This window comes from Microtus pennsylvanicus, chromosome 2, assembly GCF_037038515.1.
Source record: "Microtus pennsylvanicus isolate mMicPen1 chromosome 2, mMicPen1.hap1, whole genome shotgun sequence".
Classification (NCBI taxonomy): Eukaryota; Metazoa; Chordata; class Mammalia; order Rodentia; family Cricetidae; genus Microtus; species Microtus pennsylvanicus.
In genome coordinates this window covers 46079922-46107589 of record NC_134580.1, presented here as the reverse complement: position 1 = coordinate 46107589, position 27668 = coordinate 46079922, and the positions used below count along the sequence as shown (strand labels likewise).

The following is a 27668-nucleotide window of genomic DNA, read 5'->3' as shown; positions in this document are numbered from 1 at the left end:
ACTAAGCCATTGTCTTGGTGATAGTTGCTCTTCTGGGTGAGTATTTGTTTGGTTTTGCAAATGCCATGCTTATGAGGATGGATGGTACATCTATTGTAGGTGTCACATCATGAAGACCTCCAGCAAGTTATTCCAGTTCTGATTTCACAAACACTTCTCAGGCTCTCATTTCATTGTCAACATTGACCTGGCCTTATGGTCAAGACACTTCCTAACTTCATCTCTCTCACAGTAGTGAAACCCGAAGAAGATGGAAGACACAATGAATTCAGCCAGATTAAGGATGCAAGTAGAGCAGGCTATAGATTTTTTTTTCTTTTGCTCTCATCTGTCTCTCTTTCCTTAGAACAGCCCCAACAGCTTTTAAAAGAGATTCAAGTCTTATGCATCCTTATAAAAGAAAATAAAACACAAGGTCTCTTTGAGTACAGTGGAACTTAAGCCAGATCTTTAACACCTATTTCTTTTTCTTTTTTTAAAAATTTATTTATTATGTATATAGTGTTCTGGGCACCTGATCTCATTATAGATGGGTGTGTGTCATCATGTGGTTGCTGGGAATTGAACTCAGGACCTCCGGAACAGCAGTCAGTTCCCTTAACCTCTGAGCCATCTCTCCAGCCCAACACCTATTTCTTATAAGACCAAAATGTCATCAGTGTAGACATAAGGGCAAAAGCTACTGCAGCTCTAGGTAAATCTTTGGCTCTTAGAAATGGGTCATTGTATTCAGTAACTGTATTATTGCCTGAAATGTTAAGAGTCACCATCTTCCCTGTTTTCCCTCTTCCCACAATGCCCAACTGAAATGACTCGTCATTAAATTCCATGATAAATTCATTGGGAGCACACCTAGAGTAGGGCTCAGTTTACAAATTTCAAATATATCAGCTGTGCATGAGTGTGTGTGTGTTGCCAGTAGAGTGAGACTTTGCAGCATTTCTGATAGGGCAGGTAAATGCAGTCTTGCCAGGCTTTACTTCTTGCAAAATAGGTTCTTCAAAAAGTACTTGTTTATAACAGTTACAGTGTTATTGATAGAGTTGAAACCCTGAAACAAAATGGATCCTGCAGGGGCTGTTAAAGGATCTGGTGAAGGTTCTCTCCATCCGTGGTTATTACAGAACTGTTCTTGGGTACTGATGTTGAATAACATAGGATCAAATTGTTACCAGATAATTATGGGCCATTTGTGATTACTTAGATTATAATTAGCCACTCTAGGCCCTTTGACCAAATTCCCCATTCTGTGGCTTCCTGATTCCCTTGGATGAAGAATGAGGAGCAGGGTCTAGTTTGGATCCTTTATGGCAGAGGTACTTCAGAGTGAGACATCTGGACTGTTCCTGATACCAGGCGAGGTAGTGTCTGTACACCCCAAGCTCAGTGGGGTGTTTAGTGCATTGCTTTACAATACAAACTTTAGCACTGTTAAAAGCAAATAGGCAATAATTATGTTATGTGCTAATAAGAGAAATGTTACTATTGTTTAAAAATGAAAGTTATAATCCTTAAGTAAATGAGAGGATGAACACCCTCAGTGTTTCCACTTACACAGCACTCTTGAACCTGTTTTTCATAACCTATATTCCCTCTTTCTATTATCATGCGTGTATATGACCCAGATCCTGCAAGTAGGAAAGCACATAAGCCACACAAAAGAGAAGACCAGAGAAAAGTCAGCTGAGAGGTCACAGGTGTTTGCCACTGTGGTCCCATGGGCCCAGGCAGCTGTTTGCCTTTTCCCTTGTTTCTTTCCTTGAAGGTTAGGGTCTAGGAAAGAGTAATTCACTAGACTGAAGACAGCTCGGCTGTGGAACAGGACTGTTCTGAAGCTGGGCAGCATCAAAGCAAACCAAAGAACAATTTCAAAATGATACTGCTATCTTTAGACTGGCATCTTCTGCCCTGAATCCAACCCCGCATGCCTGGCTACACCAGGACCGACACAGCGCCAGAGCAGGCAGAGGGTGTCTTCTCTCTCAACTGCGTTTCGGAATTCTTTTTCTGACGTCTGTTTTTCTTCAGTCATTTACAGCTTTCTGTCTCCTCTGGTTCCAGCCCCTTTTCGGTAGACTTTCCTGTAAAGGCTTGAAGTCATAAGCAAATCCCTATGTGCTTTTGTGTGTTGGTTGAATATATTTTAGTTTAAGTTAGTTTGTAATAGACTTTGAAATCTCCTGTTTGAACCAAATACCTCCCAGCAGTAACATGTTAAATTTTTAGGATTAGTGATTCTTGACAATCTGAAAATGATTCTTTTTTTAAAAAAAGAAAAATGTGTATGTCGAATGTCGAGTACAGTAGGCCCGCCCCTGCATACCACTTGTGGATCCCAGCTGCATTCAGATTGCTGAGCCATGATGGAAATCCAAAGTTGCCTATGTTCCCATGGTCACTAATGTTTGAAATCAGTCATTTACCAGATATTTATTGGTAATAAGAACTCTGCACAGTACTGAGATGCAACCTGGGAAAAAGCCACTAGCCCACCCATGACAAATGTCAGTGTAGCAGACCAAACAGGTGGGCATGCAGATATTGTGTAGAATAGATGCAGTAAAAGGGGAGGTATAGCATACAGAATACTTTGAGGAAAATGTCGTACAAGTTTTCAGTGTGTCATTTAAGCGCAAAGAAATTCTTAGTGTCATCTGAATTGTTCTTCCAGGTTAAAGGAGCCCTGGATATAAAGTTCTTGTAGAAGCTGTGTATGGCAGTGCATGAGTGTAATTCCAGTGTTTAGGGAGTAAAGACATGAGGATCATGAGTTAATCCTTGGCCTTAGAGTTTCAAATCATCCTTGTCTTAAAATGCACACATATGTGATACATGCACACATGAGAAAATGACTTTACGCCATGTACAAAAGAACCAGAGTATTTTACTTGCTATTGTAGGGGCCAGGCATGGTGTGTGCAGAAACCAGAGGACAGCTTTTGAGAGTTTGTTCTTCCCTTCTGCTGTGGATTGAACTGGGGCCGTCAGACTTGTGGAGCACTGAACCACCTCTTAAGCCTTGAAATTTATTTTGAGGGCAGTAAGTTGAGGTGTGATAAGAACTGATCTCTGCCTGAAAGTAAAATTATGACTGCAGCATGGGAAATGGGCTGGAGGGCGTGAGCTTGCTAACTGGAAGAATGAGCCGCTTAGTCACGTAAACAGTGGTTCCTTAGCAACATAGAAATGTGCATTTAAAAAGTGGATGAGTGAAAAGATATGAATTGGAAACCATAAAATTTAGTGACTAGATGAACTCATTTCCAGAAATACTTGCTGTGCTGGGACAGTAGACTCTGTATCACATATGCTGGTGAACAAATGGCGCCATCTCTGTCCTTGAGACCGCAGGCAGTGTATTAATGGTCAAATAGTATCAGTCACTAGAGAGCTGGAGTCAGACAGTTTCCTGGGCATAGAAAACAGCTCCACAAGCTACAATTGTTCCTTTGAGACTTTAGGGTGTTCCTGTGGTTGAGAAGTAGTATATCAGGTGAGCGATGTTACTGACGAGAGTGTGTTCCTGTATAAACACTGTTCTGGAGAAGACTTTACAACCTACTGATAGAGGTGACAGTTGTCAAGAGGTGGGTGAGAGTGCCCAGGAAATGTGATAGAACGAGAACAGGGCACGAGAACCAGGTCTGCAAGCTCACAGAAATAGAAGAGGAACCCGGTGGAGAAACCCGGAAAGTGTAAAGAATGTGATTTGTCTTCTGAGATGGAGCCCATAGTGCACAGGAGAGAGCAGTGAGGCTCTGATAGTCAGGAGTGGGTGGACTCCAGGGCACAGTAGGATTCCATATTGAGCTTCAGATACTCAATATAGCCTTGACCACCCAGCTCCAGTGGGTGGTCCAGCATTTCCTTTAGACTGTCCAGATGAATTTGCTAAGTGGAAGTCCCCATGGCTGCTTACAACTTGAAAGTCCAGGCCACGCAACTGTCCTTCTTTACAAAACTTGGTTCTGTCTAGAGCCTTACAAGCTAAACTGAGGCGCTCCAGTCTGTGTACACTGCGCTCCCTCACCTTACAGTGGGCGCAAGCTCAAGGCACTGGTGAATTACTCTACAGTCATGCAGGCAGGGTGGGGTGGGGGAATGTGGAGTCACATGGGTGCTAGAGAAGAGATTTCCCAGTGTGTGTTTTACACAACACATGCCCATGAAGTGGCTTAGAACTGATGTGTTGGACTCTGGGCAAGGTCAGACCAGCCTCAGGATGTCACTGCTGGCTGTTTTGGGGACACAGTGATATACAAAGAGATCTTTAAACCACATTCAACCGTTTTTGTGTTTTCCTTAGCCCTGAAAGATTTGATGAAAAACCCACAGATTTTTCAATAGGACACTCTGAATTCTTGACATTGATTACACGTGGATATTAAGTGAGTAAGCATTTCTAGTTTAGGTGGAAAGGGTGGAAGTAGCGTAAGCAGGTGGATATTAAGTGAGTAAGCATTTCTAGTTTAGGTGGAAAGGGTGGAAGTAGCGTAAGCAAAGTGGCTCACAAATTGTGTGAGAGGATTAAGAACAAGAACATAATAAAATGAAGACTGTAGATTCACTGAAGGGAAGCATGTATCTTCAGAAGGGTTATGGGCCCCACTTCCTCCCACATATATCATGAATTCTATTTTAATAAAGCTATTAGTAAATAAAGAGAGAATAATGATGAAATGTGCACTTATAAACGTATTCTAACAATCATTCCATTTCAAAGATAAATTATAAATTTGCAAGAGTGGAGTAGGTCAAAGGGAGGGAGGAAGTGAGTATCTGGAAGGAGAAAGAATGGTGGAAGGCTGGTGCTCACTTTTTACAGCCAGCTGAGACATCTTTCCTTGAAAGGACAACAAGAGGATCGTCTGTGACCTTGAGAGCCATACACAATATCTCACAGTGGACCAGGAACTGAAAATAATGTATCTAGGTCAGGAAATACCAACCGTGAAACCATTCTGTAGCCAACCAAATGATTAGAATAATGGACTCGAAGTGTCAGAGGACTAACAGTGAATGAGTCAGTTAACATAGCCATGAGCAGTGATCTCATGGCAGACTATCTCAAGGGCAATAGAACGAATTCCAGTATTGCCGTCCACTTGGCCAACCGGATAGACAGAAGACTACAGGGGACTCCTAACTGCGGTTGTAATGCTGGCAGGAAACAGAGACAGGGTAGGAAGATGTGATGTTGTTACCTCTAGCAGTGCAGGTAGAGGAGAGACTTGCCTTTCGCATAAAGAGAGGAGAAAGGATGTTTGAATATGGAGGATGGAGGAAAGTTTCCTAATTACTGTGACCAAGGGTCGGGGCGGAGAGGCCATTTACAAGCATGGCGAGTAGAATATAGTTTAAAATTAAAACCAAACTTCCTCATTTCCACCCAGTGGATACCCTGCTCTGATAAAGATGAGGATTCAAAGCTCCTTTCTAGCCAACCAGAGTCTAATCATCCAAAGGTTTGTTGTTGTTGTTGTTCATGTCCTTTTTTAAAATCACAGGCGGCTCTAGAAATATGTCATTGGCAGCAACAGATGGGGCAAGTTGGGATACTATTGTTAGAGAATTTAAAGCGGATGTATTGTAAGTATAGTTCTTTGTTAGTTGTTGAAAATGCAATGCATGCTGGCAAAGCGATGATCTTGGAACTTGCTTTTCACCAAAGCATGTTGCAGAAGTAGGAGAAATGGCCAGACCTCAGCGGGTGTTGCAACTTGGAGCTCATGCTTTTCAGAGCAGTGGACATCTACAAACAAAACGAACGGAGAGGTTGGGACATTCACCAGGTGTAGTTTAACTAGCTATACAGAATGCTTTGTATCCTACAGAAGTATCTCATCTACCAAGTCAGCACACTAGAAGAGTTATATGATATCACAAAGAAAGCAATAGGGACCATTAAAACACTAAAGTTGTACTTAACACGTTCTCTGACCATGGTTAGGAAAATGCACTCTTATGCCAAGTATCAACCAACGTTAGAATGACTTGAAACTAAAAAAAAAAAAAGATAAAATAATAAGATCTATAACTTATTGAAGATGCATCAAAATTAATAGTTAAAATTAATACAGAAGAATGTACATGATTTATCAAATGTGTAAGTGGGAGAAGCGTTTACCAAAACCATTTTATGAAAGGAAAAGTCATTTCTTTATTAAGATAGATAAGTAAGCTTAAGTAAGTTAAGCAATGCAGAGGATAAAAAAAGAAACAAAGGGACAGGAAAATAGAAGAATGGTTTTCTATAAAAGGAATTATAGATGAGCAATGGAATTGATGAGTCTAGGGGTGCTTTACACAGAGATGACTCAAGGGTAAACATGATGAAAAGAAGCTATGGAATGAGGTGTAAAAGCCACAGTGATAGGTGTGACAGAATCTCTAAAGCATACATTTGGAAGAGCGACCTAAATAGAGCTGTTTATTCTGTTGTGATAAGATGTTACCTTATTACATCTTATTACATTAATAGGCCGTAAGCTGTTGCCTAGAGTGTGTAAGATAACAGAAAAGGGGGGAAAGGCCATGTCCTTTATGGAACTGTGCTTTGTTAGGGATCTAGTGTGTGGTGTGAAAAGCTTTGGTTGAGTGTATGAAGTTCAGAATGTGCTTCTACCTACTAATTTAACAGTTTAATATCCTTCAAGATCAGGTAACACACAACCCACACAAACGTAAGTGAGCTCCTGCCATATTTTTCTACTGTATCCGCTTGTGTAAGGTAGATTTGCCTAAAAAGAAATGTAGGTCAGGCACTGGGGCCAATCTGGGATACATAGCAAGTACCAGGCCAGGTAGGGACTACATGGTAAGACCGTGTCTCTCAAAACAAAGCATAGCACAATAGCAACAGCAACAACATAAGCGCGCGCGCGCACACACACATACACACACACACACACACACACACACACGCACGCACGCACGCACGCACGCACGCACGCAGTACCATGGGGAGGGGAGAGTTTTTTCCTATCTGAGATATCCGTACAGATAATAATAGGTATCGCTGATATTTATCTGCAGATCAGGGACCTAAGGACTTACGTGTTAAGCATTATCTCAGTTAATCTTTACCAAATCTTTTTGTAGGCATGGTATACACACAGATGCACGCAGAGGCCAGAGGACACTGGCTACCCAGCTCTAACACTTTTGGGCTAGACCCTCCACACAGGGTCTGTCACTGAACCTGTGCTGGCTAGGACCAGCAAGCTCCACTGTTCCTCCTGTCTCTGTCTCTGTACCTGCCCCCACCCCAGCTCTTGGGGATTCAGGTGTGCACCTGCTTACATCTGGCTGGGTGCTGGGACCTGAACTCAGGCGCTCATGTTTGCCCTTCTTAACCTGTTGAGTTGAGCCATCTCTCCAGTTTCCCCTTAGCACGGTGTTAAAGCACAGTACACCATCAATTGTGTTCTGCAGTAAGTCAACCTGCGTTTAAGGTTTACCCTAACAGATAAGATTTACCGCAGGAGCACAGCTAGGGTGAGGACACTTGAAATGGCTCTTGGGTACTCCACAGATTTCTTAACTCCTGGCTTGCCTGCCATTTATCTCTACGCACGGCTCTTATGGACCATAAAAGTTAAATATAAGCTCCCATTAATAAGGTAATATGCACAATGATTTCAAACCATAAACTGCCAAATTAAAGGCCTGTTATTTAATACACAACTAAGGTGACACTTACCCGACCTAGACACGTACAGGTTTAGATACAAGAAAGTGTATGCATTTTAAGTTTTTCAACCATGACTTTTAATTATGTGTCTGTCTGTAGTGCAAGAAGTCAGAGGCACTAGGTACCCTGAAGCAAGAGTTACAGCTATGCCACCCAGTGTGTGTCCTAGGAACTCAAACGTGGGTCCTCTGCAAAAACAGTGTGTGCTCTTCCTTGCTGAGCCCTCTCCAGCCCTCAAAGTATACACCTTTCAACTGATGACACTCCGTGTGGATTACCTGTTTCTCCCCTTTTCTTCATTCTGTCTCCTTTTCCAGGGAATGACTTCAGCTTCCATCCCAAACTCTTGCAAGCTAGTGTTCACACCACTCGGTCTGTCTTCTTCCTTTAATATGTCTTTAAAAGGGCTTCTTTCGTCAGACCCACCCCAGCTCTTACTGGTTTGCCCCGGAAGTGACACCGAGCGTATTAAAAAGCCTGCCGGTAAGCGTCCCCTTTCTTGGCTTCTTGTCCTCTGGTGGCAGCAAAGTGCAGAGAGACTGGAGACTGAGTTTGTGACTTCAGGCTCAGCTGCAATCCTGCTGTGGAATTTAGCTCCCTCGAACAACTCATTTCACATTGCCTACGAAGCCACAGCTTCAGGAAGGCTGGGTGTTACACACTGCTGATTGCCATATTTGGGAGGCAGAGGCTCCTGGGCTGGCAGCCAACCTGCCTGTGTTATATGGAGAAACCATGTCAAAACAAAATAAAACAACAAACCATACCTCCCCCCACCCCCATCCCGCAACAAACAACAAAGTCTCCATCAGGGTCAGTATTTTATTTAAATAGTGAATGTTGTCCTCTCTTTCTGTCTTTGCCTCATGGGAAAATATGGCAAATTAGGTGTTGGCCATGTTAATAACCTTGAATGGGGTCATCACTTCACACACACAACTCTCTCTTCAGATATAGACTTTAAATATATATGGTTTATTAATTTTGCCTTAATAAAAAAGAAGAGGGGAAATAATTTGGTCAAGATATTCTACCTAACCAAATATAAACCCAGAAGTTCTTCCTATTTTCCCATGCTTTGAGATAGACTAGACCGCACAGGAAGTAGCTGTTCTTTTAATGTCCAACAGAATTTAAGGATAAGCATATCTCAACTTTGCATTTTAGCAGGGAGAGGCAATCTTTAAATTCTGTTTTTATCAATGCCATTCACAGCCATTTTGAGTAAATTTTTGAATAAATTGTCGTTTTCTTAAAATTATTTTTGGTTATTTTGAAAATCTTAATTATATATTGATTACTCTTTTTTTCTCTAAAAGTTTTTTAAATTTTAAGTACTAGCCCCAGTTCCCCCTCCCTCCCCTTCTTCCACCTCCTCCACCTTCCCCCATCCACTCCTGAGAGGCATAAGGCCTCCTTGAGAAGCCAACAAAGTCTAGTATACCAAGTTGAGGCAGGACCAAGTCCCTCACCCCATATCAAGACTGAACAAAGTATCCCACTATAGATAATGGGCTCCAAAAAGCCAGTTCATGCACCCAGGATAAGTCCTGGTCCACTGCCAGTGCCCTCCAACAGATTAAGCCACATAACTGTCATCTACATTCAGAGGGCCTAGTTCCGTCCCAGGTAGGTTTCCCCAGTTATCAGACAAGAGTCTGTGAGATCCCACTAGTTTGGATCAGCTGTCTCTGTGGTTTTCCCAGTCATGACCATCCCCCTCCCCCCCGTTTATATCATCCCCCATTATGGGGTTAGGGAGAAACCAGGTGCTAGGGAAATTCCCAGGAATCTACAAGGATGACGCCAGCTAAGACTCCTAGCAATAGTGGAGGGTGCGTGAACTGGCCTTGCCCATAATCAGAGTAGTGACTACCCTAATTTTCATCATAGAACCTACATCCAATAGGTTACTCCTTAAAAATGTATAGAAGTGCCAGGCGGTGGTGGCGCACACCTTTAATCCCAGCACTCTGAGGCAGAGGCAGGCAGATATCTGTGAGTTTGAGGCCAGCCTAGTCTACAAAACCCTGTCTGGAAAAACAAAACAAAACAAAATGTTTCGAAGTACATTCAGTTTTTCTTTCTGGTGCTGGAGAGCCAACCCAGGAGCTCACACACTCTAGACAGCTGCTTACACTGAGCTAAGCAAAAAAAAAAAAAGCCAGATACAATCTTTATGGATGGGGATTTGGGAAATTCCTGCATATCTGTCAAGTAGACTGAGAGGCCTTGTTTCTGCACTTTCTACTTTGACTCTGACCTAGGCAGGGGATTTTGTAAGTTGCTCAGTTGGGCGATGGGCAACAAACAGTAGCTTGGGAAACAGGGCAAAAACTGAAGATAAAACTCCTTGGTGTGCAAGCTCCAGCGCCTTATCTTTACTCGGGAATTGCTAAATTAGTTGTGTACCTTTCCTCTGGAGAGGGCCATGTGGAGTCACATAGACAGTCTGGTTTGGAAGGAGACTATTCCATTTCTTGACTCTTCTACAATGTATGAAGAGGCCGAAAAGAAGAATATGCTGTGTTCACAGGAAACTGGTTTTACTGTGTCCTGGTAAAACGTTCCCTATAGTCATTTAGTTGGCTGTTACTGTCGATGTTTTTGTTGCTCTTCTTGTAGTCAGAATTGTCACCACCTCTGGGATTTTCTAATATCTGGAAAGCTCTTCAAAAAGCCTAGACTGCTTTCTCAAGGTAACAGCTGGGCATCGCTGCCCGTTCAGCAATCTAATTTGAAATTTGGATTTCCTTAGCACTCACCTCTAATTGGGCATGGTGGTACCTGCCTTGAGAGGTTAGAAGCAAGGAGATCTAGAACATAAAGCGAGCCTGGTTACATGTTGAGGTTCTGTCTCCACAGCACCAGGAAGCCCTTTCCTTTCTGAATAACTAGTTATGGTTCCTTTGACTTGAACATTTACATGTAACAACCCTACCTCTGCTGCCAGCATCTCTGTTTTCAGTCTGCCTGATTTGAGGAGGTTAAAAAAAAAAAAATCGTATCTTGTGTATCCTTTCAGATTGAGTGTGATAGCTGTGTCATGTCTGTGCATAGTGTTTGAGTCATCGGTGTGCTACAGAACATGTCCCCAAGAGATGACTCTCAATTATGTAGCTGAATCACAATGATGTCTATAAATGGGCCCCAGTTTATACAAGTAAATCATGCCCCCTACTTACAGGCAAGAAAATAAAGCCACTCATTCAGACTTTGAAGTTTAATTGGTTGTGACTTGAAGGAAAGTCAGCAGTAAATAGTGTGTATTCCCCTCCGTAGAGCAAAGCCTGAATCGCTGCCCTCCTTTATGATGACAACCACCTCCGTCAGCTTCTTTGCTGAATTTTTTTTTCAACTCAGCTGCTCTTGGTAAAATGGAAGATTATCATTTAATTAGCTTGTGAATTTTCCCCCTTTTGTAAATTGTTATATAAGATTTTAAAGCCTGATTTCCTTTGAGCCTTGTGCCTGCTACTAATTGATGTGGCTGGAATCCGCTCCAGTGATGCTGACTGACGCTGGAAAGCAATTCATTTTGGTAATGAATCCATTCATTCAGCAGACCCATGTCATGTCAGCTGAGTCCCAGAAGAGCACACAGCCTCAAAGAAGAATGTGTGGGCATTGAAAACAAACCCTCTCCCCACTTTCAAGTTTTTGGACACGTGTTTGGTGAAAAGGTGGGAATCTGCTGCAGTAGAATATGGTGTAAGCGACAGAAGTGACTCACATCGTATCCATTTCTGGGTCCAGCTTCTACCTCCCGTTTCCTGGGATGCTCACTCCTGGAACCCAGCTGTCATACTGTAATGATGTCCGAGCTACCCTGTTGAAAGGCCTAACCAGTGAGATGCTGTACCTGGTACCTGCTTGCTAGCCAAGTGGGTGCTCCAGCTGATGCTGTGTAAAACAGAGGAGTCATCACGGTGACTTTTTCTTTTTTTTTTTTTTTAATGAAAATAAGCTTTATTACATCAAGTAATAAATACAAAGATGCAACAGTTGCAGTCGTTTTCTTCCAGATGTTGTGACCGTCTCACAGTAAACACGGAACTGAGATCCACAGTCTCAGGATGGACATTTGCAGGGCACGTGGCAGGTTGGGTAGATTGCTCTTTCTTCTGTATTTATAACTTGTACATGTTTAAGATTGACTTCAAAGCACTCGGTCATGCAAAGGCTTAGGCAGAGCAGCTCTGTGAAGCAGGGTCTACACTGTCCACAGGCAGGCCAGCTTACTAAGCAGATGTGCTGTGGTCTGCACTCAAGTCCTCAGAGGCAGGTGAGCTCAGGGAAAGGAAGTTACCTGGGGTGAGGCGAATGGCAAGTGTATCCAAAGGGAGATTTTAAAGGGGACACTGGTATTTGGAGGCAAACAATAGCTTGCTGTGAAGTGGCTTCACAAACATCTTTCAAATCAATGCTTGGGAAGAAAAAAAGAGCTGGATGGTTTCTAACTACTTAGAATGCACACCGTCAGTAACTGCAAAATGTCTTCCCAGTCTTCTGGATGTGGGTTCAGAGCTTAATGACCATGGCAGGAAAACCACTGCCATTTTGAACAAAGCCTCTCATCTCCACGGGGTGGCGAGATGGGCCTTCAAACTGGCCAGGGGCTAGGACCTGGCATTACATTCCGTTTCGGCCAAGCACTCCCGAACCAGGCTTCGGGTATGAATGATGCCTCGTTTTAGTCTCTCCATGGCGCTTTTGCTCCCCAACTCTTCAATGATGGCCAGCAGCTCTGCGTATTTACTTTGAGGCATCTGGCTATTTCCAGTTCCCTGTGTGTAGCCTAGTGATGGTGGCCCATAGTCACTCAGCAGCTGGCGATACTGGGAGGATGTCGCCATACTAGTAGAAGGTGAGTGGACACTTCCGGCGTTGAGGGCAGCAGCGGGCATGTGCACGGTCAAGTTTGGCTTGTAAGACATCCCCGCGGGCAGCGGCGAGGCCGAGGCCCGGGCCAAGTGGCCCCGCCGTGACTTTTTCAAATTGTAGATTCAGGTATAAAAAAGGAAAGTGGCTTTTGTGTTAAGCCAGAGTATCTGAGTACTTTGTTTGCAGGACCAGGAGCTAGGCATATAAGTAGGTGTGCAAAAAATGTAAAATTATAGCAAGGGTAGTATGGACTAGGTATGACATGAAAACTGAAGAGAGATATCTAATCCTTTCTTCATAATCAAGGAAGTTAACAACTGAACTGTTAACTGGGTAGGAGAAAAGAGTGTAGTCTTCTGAGCAGGGAAGACAGTGGTATGAGCAGAAACAGTAAGGTATAAAACAGTATGCTATGCAGGGGATTTATGAACGTTTAGGTTGTTGCTGGAGTGTGTGTTTTAGACAGATCTTCTCTCAGTAATAAGGAAGGTGGATTTGAGGGAGTTATTGGGCCTGGTGGCTCAAGCCTATAATCTCAGCACTAGGGAGAGTACGGCAGTAGAGTTGCCACAAGTTCCAGGGCAATGTGTGGTCTTAGCATTAGGGTGACTATTATGTAGCCTTATGTTGTCTAGGCAAGGACAGCAAAGGCCTGGATTAAGACTGCAATGAAGATAGAGAGGGAAAAGTGTCTAATCGGTTCTGTTGTTGCTTAGTTAGAGAGGTCATTATTTTTGTTCGGTTTGACCCTGGTAACCAATTGTAAGGAGGAATGATAAAAATAAAGGGAGACTCCCTAGTTTTTAAGTTAGGTGAGTCCCAGATTCTGGCTCCACCAAGACTGGAGGATGGGGAAACGCGAGGAGTATAAATAGAGGGCAGAGCTGACCAGTCCAGCTGTGATGTGCTGGACTCAACCCTGCAGCATCTCTGAAGGAATCTCAGCAAGGAAATTAGAAGGATAAGTCAAAAGACGACAGAGATTTAAGCTGCAAATAGATTTAATGGTGCCCAGAGTCAGTGAGGTGGTGATTGACATCATTAGCAGATAAGCTCACAATGAAAAGAAGGGCTGTGAGGAACTCTGCATCGCATCCTGATTTTGAGAAGACGGTTCAAGGAAATGAGCCCACCAAAGAGGTGGGCAGAATGAATTTCCAGGAAAATGGGGATGGAGCTTGTCTCCTGAACCAATGAGGACAGGTGGAAGGCCATCCTGGTACTGCTATTCCGGCTGGGTGAAGGAGGAGGAGAGACACCAGTGATAAAACCAAGGGCTGAAGAGTAATTAGGGGAACATGTCCTGAGAAGGGTTATGCCATTCAAGAAGAAATGATTGAAAGAAAACAACAAAACCAAAATGAAGAAATGAAGGTGACTCCAGCTGAAAACAGAAGAGCAGAGAGTCATGGGAAATCCTTGGAAGAGGGATATATAGAGAGGATAGGTATAGATATAAACGCTTTTAGAATATGGCAGGAAATTGAAGATCATGGTTGTTAGACTTAATTGTTTTCTATGAAATAGGACCCAAATTGTCCACTGGGAGAAGAGAATAAAACAGGACTTTATTTGTAGCTATGCTGAAGGAAAAGGTGCATTTTAAAGTAATCCTTTGAAGAAATAGGAATAAATTCTGGCTCATAATAGGCAAGAAGGATGGATGGGTGACCCAGAAGACCTAGTTGATATTCGAGATCCAGTTTTATTCTGCCAAGTGCCTGAGGAGAGTGCTGAGCTGAATGCTTTTGTTCAAACAACACAAGCCAGTTCTTCCTCCTCGTGGCCTCATTGGCCTAGGCTGTGGGAAAAATATGTTGTCTTCAGAAATAATGGAACAGACTTTGTATAGCAAGGAAGTTTTGTTTAAATCAGTATGTGCATAATGAAACTTGAAGATAATCAACTTTATTCATTTTTAAAGTAACAACATAGAGGGCTAGAAATCGATGACTCAGTGGTTAAGAGCGCTGGCTGTTCTTCCAATGGGTTCAATTCCAAGCACCCACATGGTAGCTCACAACCATCTGTAACTCTGTTCTAGGAGACACACTGCCGTCTTCTGGTCTCCACAGGCACCAGGCACACCAGTGATACACCAACACATGTGTTTGCAAAATGTAATGCCATTGAGATTCCAACAGACACAATAGAAAAATTCTAGAAGGCCGTCAAAAATTAGACTAACCACAGAAAAACAAATGAAAGGAGTAGGGGTAAGGGTAGTGGAGGGAGGCGGGGAGAGACAGGAGCGGGTGAGGGGCTTCATGTAGAAAAGATGTGACTGGAGGAGGTAAGTTGGAATTTCTTTGGCATAACATGTTGTTTACTGAGCATTGGCCCACAGTTTATTTCCGACCTGTGCATGGAGCTTTGCAAAGAATAGTCCCATGTCAGTCAGGGATGACTCCTGGAGAAGGATTGCCCAGGTATACAGGTATACAGGTTGGGTCTCCCCAAACAGCTTGGACCAGCTGCACCCTACCTTGCTGACCTCCTGTTACTGCAGCTCCCACACATGTAACAAGAATAACCCTGAAAGCAGGAGCTTACGTTTATATGTGCTTTCCGCCTTCTAAGTTCCTACCTCTAGTCCCTCTGAGAGAAAAGGTAAGAAAGGGTGATACTCCCTCATTTAGGGAGCAGGGAGTGCAGTGTGAGTCTTGGGGTTTCAGGTCACACACCTTGTAAGTGGATGAGATACAAATAAAAAGGAGATCTTCCGCTTCCAGCTTTCTTCAGATACGGCAGACTACAGTGTGGAGCTCAGTGTCCACCACAGTGGACTATAGGTAGGGCTAGCTAGCTGTGGGGTTAGTCCAGGCTAGCACTGCCACATCCGAGCAGCTCAGGAAGCAGTTGTGCCAGGTAGCCGCTGAGATCCTCAGCTGTAACTGCAAGAATCCCTGTAACTGACTGGGGCTGAGCGTCAGTGTTTGTGAAGTAGGAAGAGTAACTCCTGTCCTGAGGGTCAGAAGATCCTATGCGATGATGAAGTTCCTACACGGTACCTGTCTGTCAGTTCTTTAAGAACTCAGCATTGCTGTATTGTGTGTAAAGTGTCTTCATTCAGGGCTAGATCCTGTCGTCTATAAACATTGCTCAGTACACGTTTCTTTAAAATATATAAATGATCCAAACAGGTTCATTAATATCCTAGAGGCCAGAGTCGATGTCACAGCTACAGCTGGGGTACCTCTGCTGCTCCCCTCAGGTTGGGTTTCAGGTCAAGAGATCTGGCAGATGTCTCGGTGGTGATTCAGTTTAGCAGAAGGGAGTGGCCCTTAGTATGACTTTACCTGGGAGGGTCTGGCACCTTAGGCTAAGTCACTGGTGTCAGCCCTTTGTGACAATGTGTTTTTCCGAATGGACTCAGAAGATAAAGATGAAGTCATCGCAGTCTGCCAAGGTAGCTCTTAGCCGAAGGGTGACTGCAATGTGAGGCAGGCTTTGGTCCACAGACTAAACATGGCTGTGCTCCTACAATTCTGTGGCTTTCCCTGCTTGCTGAATGCCGAACCAGCTTAGTCTCGTTTTCTACTCTGGGCCTGACCAACTTATATGAGAGCTTGAATCTAGCCAGTCCTTTGCTATTCTGTCCAGTTTAGTTCTAAGAATTCCCTGCAGCACATGTATTTTCAGGCAGAACATGACTGCATTAGCCCAGAGGCAGATGTGTTGAATGATGTGTACAGAGAAGAGTGTTGAGTAACTTTGAAATCATTCATACCTGTTTCAGTGAGGAAGGGGAGAAAGGTTAACCAAGTAAGGACCCCGCAGACTCTGACTTGTTACTGGTGTGTGTGTGGTGTTCATTATCCAACATTGACAGTCGCCCTTGTGTGTACAGCAAGCACTGCCAGCTAAACCCTGTTTTGTCCATCTGGGGCAGGAAATGGGAAGGTGGTCAGTTCAGGTCAGAAATACTAACACTGGTGTTGTCTCAGGTGTTCAGATCTGATCCGGGTTCAGTATCATAACGACAGCTCTTTATGCAGCTTCTGGGTGGGTTTTTCCTGCTGTTGAGCTTTGTTTCTGTGTGCTGCTATTTGTGTGCTCAGGTCTGTTTGGTTGGCGCTGGGGGCTGAACTGGGGCCTTGAGTGTTCCACTGCTGAGGTGCAGCCCAGCCTGACTAGCCTTTGACTGTTGGCACCTAATGTTCTCCCTAGAGAGTAGCATACTCAGCAGCTCTTTCATTAGTATTTTGAATCCTGGAAATTTAATTAATGTGTTTACATTTAGGGATTATTTTTTGTTGTTTCCTTGTCTGAGCTAGTATATACTTTCAACAGAACAAATATTTAATCCGTAAGATGTCATCACCAAGAGATTTAAAGGTTAACTTTGAAAGTAGGTCAGGAGAAAACATCTAGTTTTAAAGCTAGCTAGATAAGGAAGTACAGAAACAGCGTGGAAGCGTTGACAAACTTACAAAACCAATTTCTTAGAGTTTTCTGAAAACTCCTGTCTGTATAGCCAAGGTCGGTGAGTCATGCCTTCCCCTTGTCTTGCCACTCATTCATTCACCCGATCATTATTACCCATCCATTCAGTGTTCATTGTGCAAAGAATTGCTCTAGATACTAGGGAACAACAATAAATAAGACAGTCAGAACTTACGGTGCGCCAGTTCTGTGCCAGGCACTTTGAAACTTGAAATGTGCTTTCAGCTCCACAGTCTGATGTAACATTGTAAGTGTTACGTTAGAAGTCAGTTTTCTCCAGAACTCATTGATTGGCTGGGTGGCTTGACTGGAGACCAGTTCAGTGTCAGTTTCCTCCCTTCTGAAATGCTGTTGCTCACTCCGTTTACTTCATAGCATTGGTGTAAGTATCGAATGAAATAGTCGTTTGGAAAGCTCTTTGGGAAGTATCTGGCCTTGCTTGTATAGAGACAAGGGGCAGTCTTGTAACTGGCTATGGTTTGGGTCATCTCATTGCCTCTGTGAAAAATGTAAAGGCTGTGTGCCTGTTGTACATATAAATAAATAACTGCCACTTCCTGCTCATGGGGTGGGGACTTCAGAGTGAGGTGGTGGGGAATAATTACAGCAAGTAAGACTCTCACAGGAAAGATGACCCAGCCTGTACCTGTATACTACATTAATTCAGCAAAGGGTGTTGTCTGTCTGTCTGTCTGTCTGTCTGTATCTATCTATCTATCTATCTATCTATCTATCTATCTATCTATCTATCCATCCATCCATCTATCTATCCATCCATCCATCTATCTATCTATTTATCTATGATGTTAGTTATAAAGTGCTTGGATGCAGGGGCAGAGAAAAGGTAAAATGTAAATTGGCCTCTGACCTCAAGAAACATAGACTTGAATTTGAAAACTGAGAGTGACCAAATATAAAACCTGAACTTAATTACAGGGATTAGAGTTATCTGTTTTCCCCCTAAATGTTTCTAAAGGTCCTCTGATAGATACAGGGTACCTGCTGGGATATGGTAATAAGACATTATTTCCAGTTTCATATTTAATTAGCTGTCATGTCTTCTGTGCCAATATTTTAGAATGAGGTATGAAATGTGATCTGAACAGAGAGATAACTCACTCAGGAGTTTGATTCCCAGAGTTTATATAAAAGAGCCAGCAGGCATGGTCGCATGCATGTGTAATCCCAGCACTGGGAAAACAGAGCCAGGAAGACCCTGGGGCTCACTGGCCAGCCAGGCTTGCCTAATTGATGAGCTGTAGACCAATGAGAGACCTTGCTCTAAAGGAGGAGGATGGTGTTCCTGAGGATGGTAACCTAAAGTTGTCCTCTGCAGAGCACGTGTACGTGTGTGTGTGTATGTGTGTGTACACAGTTTTGTTTAAGTGAACTACACTAAAGTAAACTCCATCATGTACAAACTCAAGAATCCAGTCCCTCACAGCTGAGAGTGATGGCTCACAACATAATCCCAGAACTAGGCAGTCCAAGGCGGGAAGATCGTGAGTTTGAAGCCAGCCTGGGCTGTGCAGTAAGACCTTCCTTCAAAGAAAACTACAAACTGGCCAGCATGGTGATGCACACCTTTGATCCCAGCATTAGGGAGGTGGAGACAGTCAGAGATCTGGATGAATTCAAGGACAGCAAGGGCTACGTAGACCCTGTCTCAAAGAAGGAAAACAAAACCTCAGACCAACAATAATCACTTTCAGATGCCAGTTCTCTTCATCACCTGGCTCAAACAAGTAAAAGCATCAGTCTCATTGAGTTTTTGTTGGCGCTCTGCTGCCAGGGCAACTTTTTGAAGACGAGCAACTACACTGTTCTTCGGATTGTGGATCTAGTGCTTGCCTGGCTCTCAAATGAACACACAAACCTAACCATCACCATGATAGAGTCCAAGGGCAGAAGTCTGCAGGCCCTCCCCACAGCAAGCCCTAAAAGCAGTAGCAGAGCTGGTTCTCACAAAGTCTGGGGCACAGCCCACACCGGCCTCTCACAAATAGAGGGTTTATTTTTTTTGTTTGTTTGTTCTTAACCTTAGCATTTCTTTTAGTTTTTTTATTCCTTTCATATCCCTGTCTTTTGATAACTATCATTTGATAATCTCCAAAAGAGCAGAGTCAATTGATTATGCTGAAAAACTACCTTGTGTGGCTTCTCTGGGGTGCACTCTGTGACATCAGGGTCCAGCACAGAGCAGGCTGATCCATTTCAGATTCCCAGAGAGCCCTGTGGAAATGAGCACAGGATAGGAGAGAGAAGTAGGGCAGTGTGCTAGTTATTTTCCAGAGCATTATCAGGCCATTGTTTGATCTTAACCCTTTCCTCTCTTTGACCAAGGTAACACCACCAGCTAACCTGTGCTCGCCTCTTCCAGTGTCTTGCTTGACACACGCAGATGTTCCGTTAAAGCCTCACAACTCACTGTCACCATCTTCACAAACAAAAAATCTCAGGCCCAGAGCAGAGTTGGAATGAGGGCGAGGCACTCCCTTCAGGTGCAGAATTTAAGGGAGTGAGGTAAATTATTGAATTATATACTAAGAACCTGAAGTTTATTTCAAATTGTATATTATTCATCACAGATGCTTTACATTGATTTTTAGATTATTGCATTAAATTATTGCTCACCATGAATAGTTTGGTTATTTTACTTTGTTTCACATACCCTTAGATTTTTGTTTCTGAGACCAGTGCGTCCCTCAGGTCATCCTGGTGCCACCCTGCCTTGGAGACTGTGAGCGGCTCAGTCACATGGCCTAAAGTAGCAGAGCCTGCGTTTGACTCCAGATCACATGGCCTTCTCATCATTCCACTTAAAATGCCCGATTGTCTTTAAATTCTCTTAGGCTTTTGATTCTCACTATTTTAAACTATCCTCAGCTCCCTTTGACCTTTCTGCATTTTTGTTCTGAGTATTTAAATCATGTGCCCTCTGTTCTTTTACATCTTTTGATTTGTGACTTTGTGAGTGTTTCTGCCAAGGGCATATTTCAAGACAGCTGCTTTGAGGAGAACAAGATTTTGTGGCCTGAGTTAAGAAGTCTGATGTGGTATATGTCTGTGATACCAGCACCTGGGAGATGGTGAGGCAGGGGAATTTTGAGCTTAAGGCCAGTCTAGGTTACATCAAAGCAAGCAGCCCAAACTAAACAGAAACGAGTATTTGAATAGAGCGAGCTCTGAATGAGTCAGGGAAGGAGAGGTGTGTTCTCTTAGTGACTAAGACATTGTAGAACAGAAGGGTGACTGAATTCAGGGGCAAGTTTTAAAGAACCAGGTGGGAACACTGCATGCTTGGAATCTCAACTCCTTGGGGATAGAGGATCCCAGGTTTAAAACAAAAACCAAACATACATAAACTCTGAATCTATAAGGTACAAATTTCTACAGATCATTTTTTTAGTGAGGGTTTTTTTTTTTTTGGAGGGGGGCTCTCTGAGAGAGGATCTCACTCTTTAGGCCAATATGGCCTTACACTCGATATAATCCCTCAGCCTCCTGGGAATTGGGATTTGGGATTACAGGTGGCAACTACTATATCTGGTGGAAATTTCTTGAACAATAAAAATAGTCAAACCCAGTTAGGATTGTCATTATTTCTATGGAGGAATACATCCAAATGTGTGATGATTTTTATCTCTCATTATGACCTTGTTTTCTAGAATGTGTGCCCCACATTGGTAGACATTCTGTAGGCAGAGACTGCTTGTTCCTTTCCCGTTCGCCCAGACCCAAAATAATTACACAGAAACTTTATTAATTGCAAAACTATCTGGCCAGTAGCTTAAGTGTATTTCTAACTAGCTCTTACATCTTAACCCATTACTATTATTTTATATTTTACCACCAGACTCGTGGTTTACTGGCAAAGTTCTGGTGCGTCTGTCTCCTGCAGCGACTACATGGTGTCTCTTTGACTCTGTCTGCTTGGAATTTCTGCCTTGATCTATTCTGCACTGCAATAGGCCCAAAGTAGCGTCTTAATTAACCAATGGTATTCACAGCATACACAGGGGAATCCCACATCATTGTATCAGTTATCCATTGCAGTACATTGGAAAGAGCAGGACACTCTCCGAATGAGTGTTTCCTTTGTCTTTGCCTGGGAATTTCAGGTCCAGTATATCTGTTGGGGAATTACTGAAAGTCTCTGTTTAGAAATAGAAGGTAAGAGCAGGAGTAAATTGGTGTTTTCCTTTACAATTAAATCTTAGAGGTAAAGGAAATTGAAGGCAAAGGGACTTTATTTTGGAATACTGCAGTGTCTGTTGCAAAGAAAAGAGATGTGGGGAGAGTTTCCGCATCCCTGAGAATAGCATAAGATAAAACTGACTCACAGCTTCAGACCTTGGCTTGGTTTGAGAATCAGACATAGAAGGAGGAAGGTCTCATTTCTAAGCATCCATTTTCCCTGTCTTACTATAGCGAGAGTAGTTTGTACAGAGACTTTTGTTTCTGTGGAGTTCTTGTGGGAACTGGGAGAATGGTACCTAAGGGTCTGGGCCACACTGCTGAGGAGCTTGGTACAGGGCAGGATGACTTAGTGTCTATCCAGCAGGCCACACTGAACTGTAGAAGACCTGAGTGGGGATGCATAAATGGTGCTGCAGAAGTTTAATGCAGAAAAGAGGCCAGAAGGGTACTTGATTATGTGAATAGGTTTTCTGTTGTTTTTTGTTGTTGTTGTTGTTTGTGCTGGCCAACATTTGGTTAGTGAGAAAGGGGAAGAATGGCAGTTTCCTCTGTTATTAGATAAATGGAAGAAAAATTAGCATTAGCCCCTATTAGTCTGCTAATTATAGGAGGGAAGAAGAGAGAAAAGCAAACAAAAAGTCTCCTTTTGTGCTTCATCAGCCCTGGCCTAGAGAATGCCGAATCATTAACAAAAAAATGTAGAGAAACTGCAAAGTAGAGGGGTAGGTGGTCTTTCATTTGTGTTCTCTTTGAAACAACGGTGTGTACACAGTGCAATACCCCGTAGGTTGTTAAAGATACAAATAGAACAGAAAGGCTAGGATGCGTACACTGCCATTGACTGGGAAGAGAGACATCATAAGAACAGTTTGTGTTGTGTCGGGCAGCAATGGCACCCACCTTTAATTCCAACACTCTGGAGGCAGAAGCATGCGGATCTCTGAGTTTGAGGTCAGCCTGGTCTACAGAGAAGTTCCAGGACAGCCAGGGCTACACAGAGAAACCCTGTCTCAAAAAACAAAAGAAAAAAGCCAACAGTCTGTGGTGGGGAAAGAGTCAAGGCCTAGGCTAGTGCTGGAGGCATGAGAGGAAGTGGTTTCAGGAAGAACAACATGGTCAGTGGTGACCAAGATCCCGTGCCCGAAGATCACATCTCCTGAGCAGTCCCAGGAGTGGGCTTGAGCTCCGAAAACAACCAGGAGGAAGCTAAAGTAAAAGGAGCCGCTTTACCTTTGTGTGATGAGACTGTTTTTCTCCCTGAACACCGAGTAGACATTCAGTGGTCTCATTTTACATCAACTTGATTGAGATACTTACTTTTTAATTGGCAAAGATTGAAAGAGGAGCTTGACTTCTTTGTAATGTATTTTTATGTTTTATAGTTCTTTTTCTTGTTCCCACAGAGCATAGCTGTCATTGTCATTGCCCAGAATGGACTAGAATCTACTGAACTTTGAGCAAAAGAGCGCTGGGTCATGCATGGATAATTATTTTTATGTGTCCAGTAGCATCCCAGAGTGAGGAAGGGTAGTATACTGCATCTTTCCTTTCTCGCTTCATCCGTGGAGCAAATAAAACATGGCAGAGTAAGATGGCATCCTTCTGCATTCGCTCCCTGCTTGAGGGAACATGGACAGGAAAGCGATGGCTGGACTGTAAGGCGAGGGTGTTTGAAAGAGTGAAGTGTCAGGCGAGAGGTGGGGTTGAGGAGCCGACTCCAAGTGTGCGGAACCAATTTCTGTGTGCTGAGCTCCATGTGACGTCCTGTGCCTGTCATGGCTTGACTGCAGAGATGTTTCTTACAGCAGGGTTCTGACAAAGGGGAGCATGCAGGAATCACAGCCTCTGCAAGATCACCCTCTCTCTTCTGCTCTCAGCACTTGCTCCTTGACAAGAGTTCATGACATGTGATGGGCTGCAGAAGCTTAAAAGGTGAACTCAAGTGACCCAGGTCTGTAACAAAGAGTCTCAATAGCAAGACATCCAAAGCCGTCATTGTCATCTATAGCTAAAGCATCAGGAAACCCAAGGCTGTTTCTGAGCTGAGAGTACAACATAGGAAGTTAATGTTACTTGTCCTCTGGAAGGGTTCGTTCATTCATTCATTCATTCATTCATTCATTCATTCAGCACTTACTGTGTACAGGCACACTTTATGCCAGGCCACCACTGCCCCGCCTCGTGATTCTCTGAGTCACGCATATCTCACATGTAGCAGAGCTGAGCATGGAATGGTGGTACAGCGGCTGCACTGAAGGGAGCTCTGGAGAGAAAGAAGGAAAGAAGTGTTTTAAGAAATAAAGGGAATGTAGGAGCAGAAGAGATAACTCCAAGTGGGAAGAACTAAGTTCCATCAGCATAAAAAAGATGGGTATGGTGACTCAGTGGGCAGCCAGCCTTACCTAATCTGTGAGCTCCAGCCAGTAAAAAAAAATAAATAAAAAATAAATAAATAAATAAAAAAACCACAAAGAAAAACAGCTTGTCTCAAGAAGCAAGGTAAACAGATCCAGGACAACCAAAACTACACAGAGAAACCCTGTCTCAAAAAAACAAGGAAGAAAGAGAGAAGGGAGGGGCAGGGGGAGAACATTACAGCCTGTCAGAAACAGTACCTGGGGCTGACCTGGAGCTTCTTCATGCATACACAGAGAATGAAAGAGAATATGAAGTTGGAGACAGTATACAATGTAGGCAAGTGAGTTAACAAAATTCTTATAGGACTTACCAAGGAACCTGAATTTTATCCTGAAGACAATAGCCAATGTCAATTTGTCCCCCCCCCCCTCGTGTGTGTGTGTGTGTGTGTGTGTGTGTGTGCGCGCGCGCGCGCACGCGCGTGCATATGAGGGCCAAGGAAGGATGACAGGCTTTTTCATTCTCTTCCGTACTCTCTTGAGCCTTATGCACTGAACTGAGCTAGGCTGGTGGCCAGCAGACCCCAGCTATCCTGTCTCAGCCCTCCACAGCGCTAGAGCTACAGTGGAAGGACACCTAGGTTTCTCACATAGGTTCTGGGATCCAGACACTCTTACCCTCTGAACCATCTCTCCAGCCCAGTTAATTGTCTTAAACAGAAACAAGTCATGATTGGAATTGTGTCGTGTTCTAGGAAATATGAAGAAGAGAGAAGGGAGAGAGAAAACTAGAGGCAGGAAGATCTGAATTGAGGTATTATCCATATGGCCATAGAGAAGAAGAATTGAACTTGAGAGAAGGAACTGAATTTGAGAGCTGGTTAGGAGATCTGTAACTAGCTGAATAGAAGCAGTGGAAAGGAATAAGAACCAGTAGTGTTGGACAAGTTTTTAAAGCCTAGGCATTGGGGGTACCTGCTGGCCTTGGGCGAAGGTTATAACAGGTGAGTCATCAGGCTGATTCAGTCACTGACAGGAGTCCTCACTGTTCATCTTTGAAACTCACAATGAAATGGCTTTGGGCCTCTTCAAGCTGAGACCTTTGGAACAGTACTAAATAGGTATGAATCAGGTTTCACTAGTGAAACACTGAGGTCTCCACCTCAGGGTGCTGCAGCATGCATGCTCGTTTTTATTACAGTTGGATATCCTTTTGATACTGGCTTTCGAACCTGCTTTTTAATAGCTCTTTAATCATATGTATGTTTTGTGTTTCATCCTGATAATGATTACTATCCCTAGCACTTTATATCTTCAAAGATCTCAAAGTAATTGATCTGTATAACGTCCCTGGGAGCTAGTAGGTGGGGATTCTTGCCTCTTTTTCTTTTTTAGACGGGAAAAACCCAAAGATACTCAGTGACTTGCCCTCAGGCAATACAGCCTTTGAATCTTCAGACTGCTTTTGAATCTGTAGTTTTCTTTATCTTATCAAACTCAAACTAGAAATTTATCACCAGTCTTAGCGTATTATGCCATGTTTTCCACCTCACTGTTTATAAATCTCAGCATTGAGGTTTTGAAGTTAAGTGAGCAAAACGCTTGAAGAGCGAAGGCGCCCAGATGACAAAGCCCTGCATATGATAGAGAAGGGACAGAAATACAATGAGGTCTTAAGTCCTAGTGTGTATCGAAGGGAAAAAAAAATGTTCATTTTTTAGTGAAACTGTGACATCACTTCAACTAACAGAGCAGCCGATCATTTATCACAATGTGTGTGTGTGTGTGTGTGTGTGTGTGTGTGTGTGTGTGTGTGTGTGTGTGTGCTCGAGAATGCGATCTTGGCTGAAATCCCTCCCAAGAAGGAAATGGGTGACACGGACAGGAACTCAGGCTTCTACCAGCATGGGAAGGATTAAATCGTGGTACTTGTCAGCTACCCTCCGTCAAGTTTGACAGTCCCTGCTTCATAACTTCAGAGACAAAGTGTAATCATGTTGAAATGGCCATTGACTTTTCTGTTGTATGACAGGCCCAGGTAAATTCAACTATTGAAGTGTTACAGGCTATTAAAGAAGCCAGTGAGTGAGACTTTTCAGTCTTGAGCCAATCAGGTACTGGCCCCACCCCCTATTCATGGACAAATATGGGAAGGTGATTTCAGTCAGTCAGCTGTCAGTGTGTGCCTTCCAAAACATTATAGTCATGTTACAGTAAACTTTTTATATTTGTTGCGTCACAAAGATTTATTGAAGTGATAAAAGTTATTATGGAAAACAGTGTGCAGTAACTATGGCAACAGTTATTTGATCTCACAGTAATTAGCTGAGCATTTGGTTGCACAATACTTTTCACAATGCCTTCCTGGTTAGTTCATTAAACAAAATTAGCTTTTGTTTGAACTGCCTTCCTACAGCGTCCTAAATTTGGTTTTAGTTCAAAAGAAATAGAAAGTGTATTTTAAAACTACCTTTCCAACTTTTGGTTTATGGCCATTATTTGAAGTCATAACTTTTTAATTTAATTCTCTACTTATATACTACAGTTTAGTATGAGTCATTGGCTTGTCCTCTGAATTCCTCTCAGTATACCAGAGTGGCCTGTGAGATGGACAAAGCTGAAGACTGTTGTCTTAATGGTGGCCTGTAGCCGGATGAGATTGCAGACTGAGATGAGCTGGAGTCCTTCTTACGTCTCCATTTCTACCCTGTGATATTGGGCTACTGTACTGTGGTGTTGCAGACCCCAGATCACATGTGTTACTTTCTTAACAATCTCTGTCTCCTCATGTTACCTAGGGCTGGTCACTGCCTAGTTTTTGCTAAGACTCTCTCACCTTAACACTTTTGCCATGCTCCTGGCATATGTTCCTTCCTCTGTCTGCAGGCAGGTGATGCATGCCGATGGTGATGTCATCTTTAGAGGACTTCCTCTTGAGACAGGGGCCTTCAAACTGTTTGCCCTCCCTGTCTTCCTTTGCTTCCTTTGCTTGCAGAGGTAAAGAGGGACACGGACACACACACACACACACACACACACACACACACACACACACACACACACAGTGTCAAGATTTCAAATCAAAAATAATGAAAATGAAATGAAAAGAGAAGAGTTCCAGAGTATATTAGTATAACCATGTTTTTTTTTTCTAATTCAGCAAATGGGCTTAGAAATATGGCTCCCCAGTTTAAGGGCTCTCCAGAGGACCTGAGGTGTGTTCCCAACACATTGGTTGGATGGGCCACAACTGCCTGTAACTAACTCCAACTTCCAACATCTCTGGTCTCACACCTACACATTAAAAATAATAAATTCAGAAAATGTTCCTTGTTTTTCATTTTAATCCCTGTAAACTTGATGATGTGTGTGTGTGTGTGTGTGTGTGTGTGTGTACGTATGTACAAATGTATAGACAATACTAGCTTTTGAAAACTTTCCAAGTTCTCATGAAGTTCCTTTCTCATTTAATTCGCAGTTGTCTGCCAGTTTTCAGTTGGGGACATTTTTCTTGCATAAAGACAGCTTTTCCAGTTCTGGGAACACTTGTCCTTAGATTATTGGTCTCTGTTAAGGACGGGTGCATCGTCTCTCCTCCGACCATCAGCAGCGCTCTGTTGTTAACGACTTAACTCATCCGTGCTCTTGCTGGCTTTTGACATTTTGCAGGATGATCTGGACATGATGAAAGCAGTGTTTATTAATTATCCTAGGTGAGTTCAGCACCTGGGTCATTGCTTTCTGTCATCTTCTCCTCATTCTGAATGCCTTCAGCATCATGACTGGGGTCAGGGATCCTCAGATCCCCCCCCCCATACACACAAGGATCCTCAGATCACACACACACACACACACACACACACACACACGGATCCTCAGATTACACACACACACACACACACACAAGGATCCTCAGATTACACACACACACACACACACAAGGATCCTCAGATTACACACACACACACACACACACACAAGGATCCTCAGATTACACACACACACACACACACACACACGGATCCTCAGATTACACACACATACACACACACAAGGATCCTCAGATTACACACACACACACACACGGA

The 27668-nt window shown here is 43.3% G+C and overlaps 1 protein-coding gene and 1 pseudogene across 7 annotated transcripts in view; one reads left to right on the top strand and one right to left on the bottom strand.

Moving 5' to 3' along the window:
• Positions 1 to 27668, top strand: part of Nsmce2 (NSE2 SUMO ligase component of SMC5/6 complex) — a 206020-nt gene that overhangs the window by 112994 nt on the left and 65358 nt on the right. The gene's annotated exons all lie outside the window — the stretch shown is intronic.
• Positions 11637 to 12639, bottom strand: LOC142844806 (cyclin-dependent kinase 2-associated protein 1 pseudogene; annotated as a pseudogene).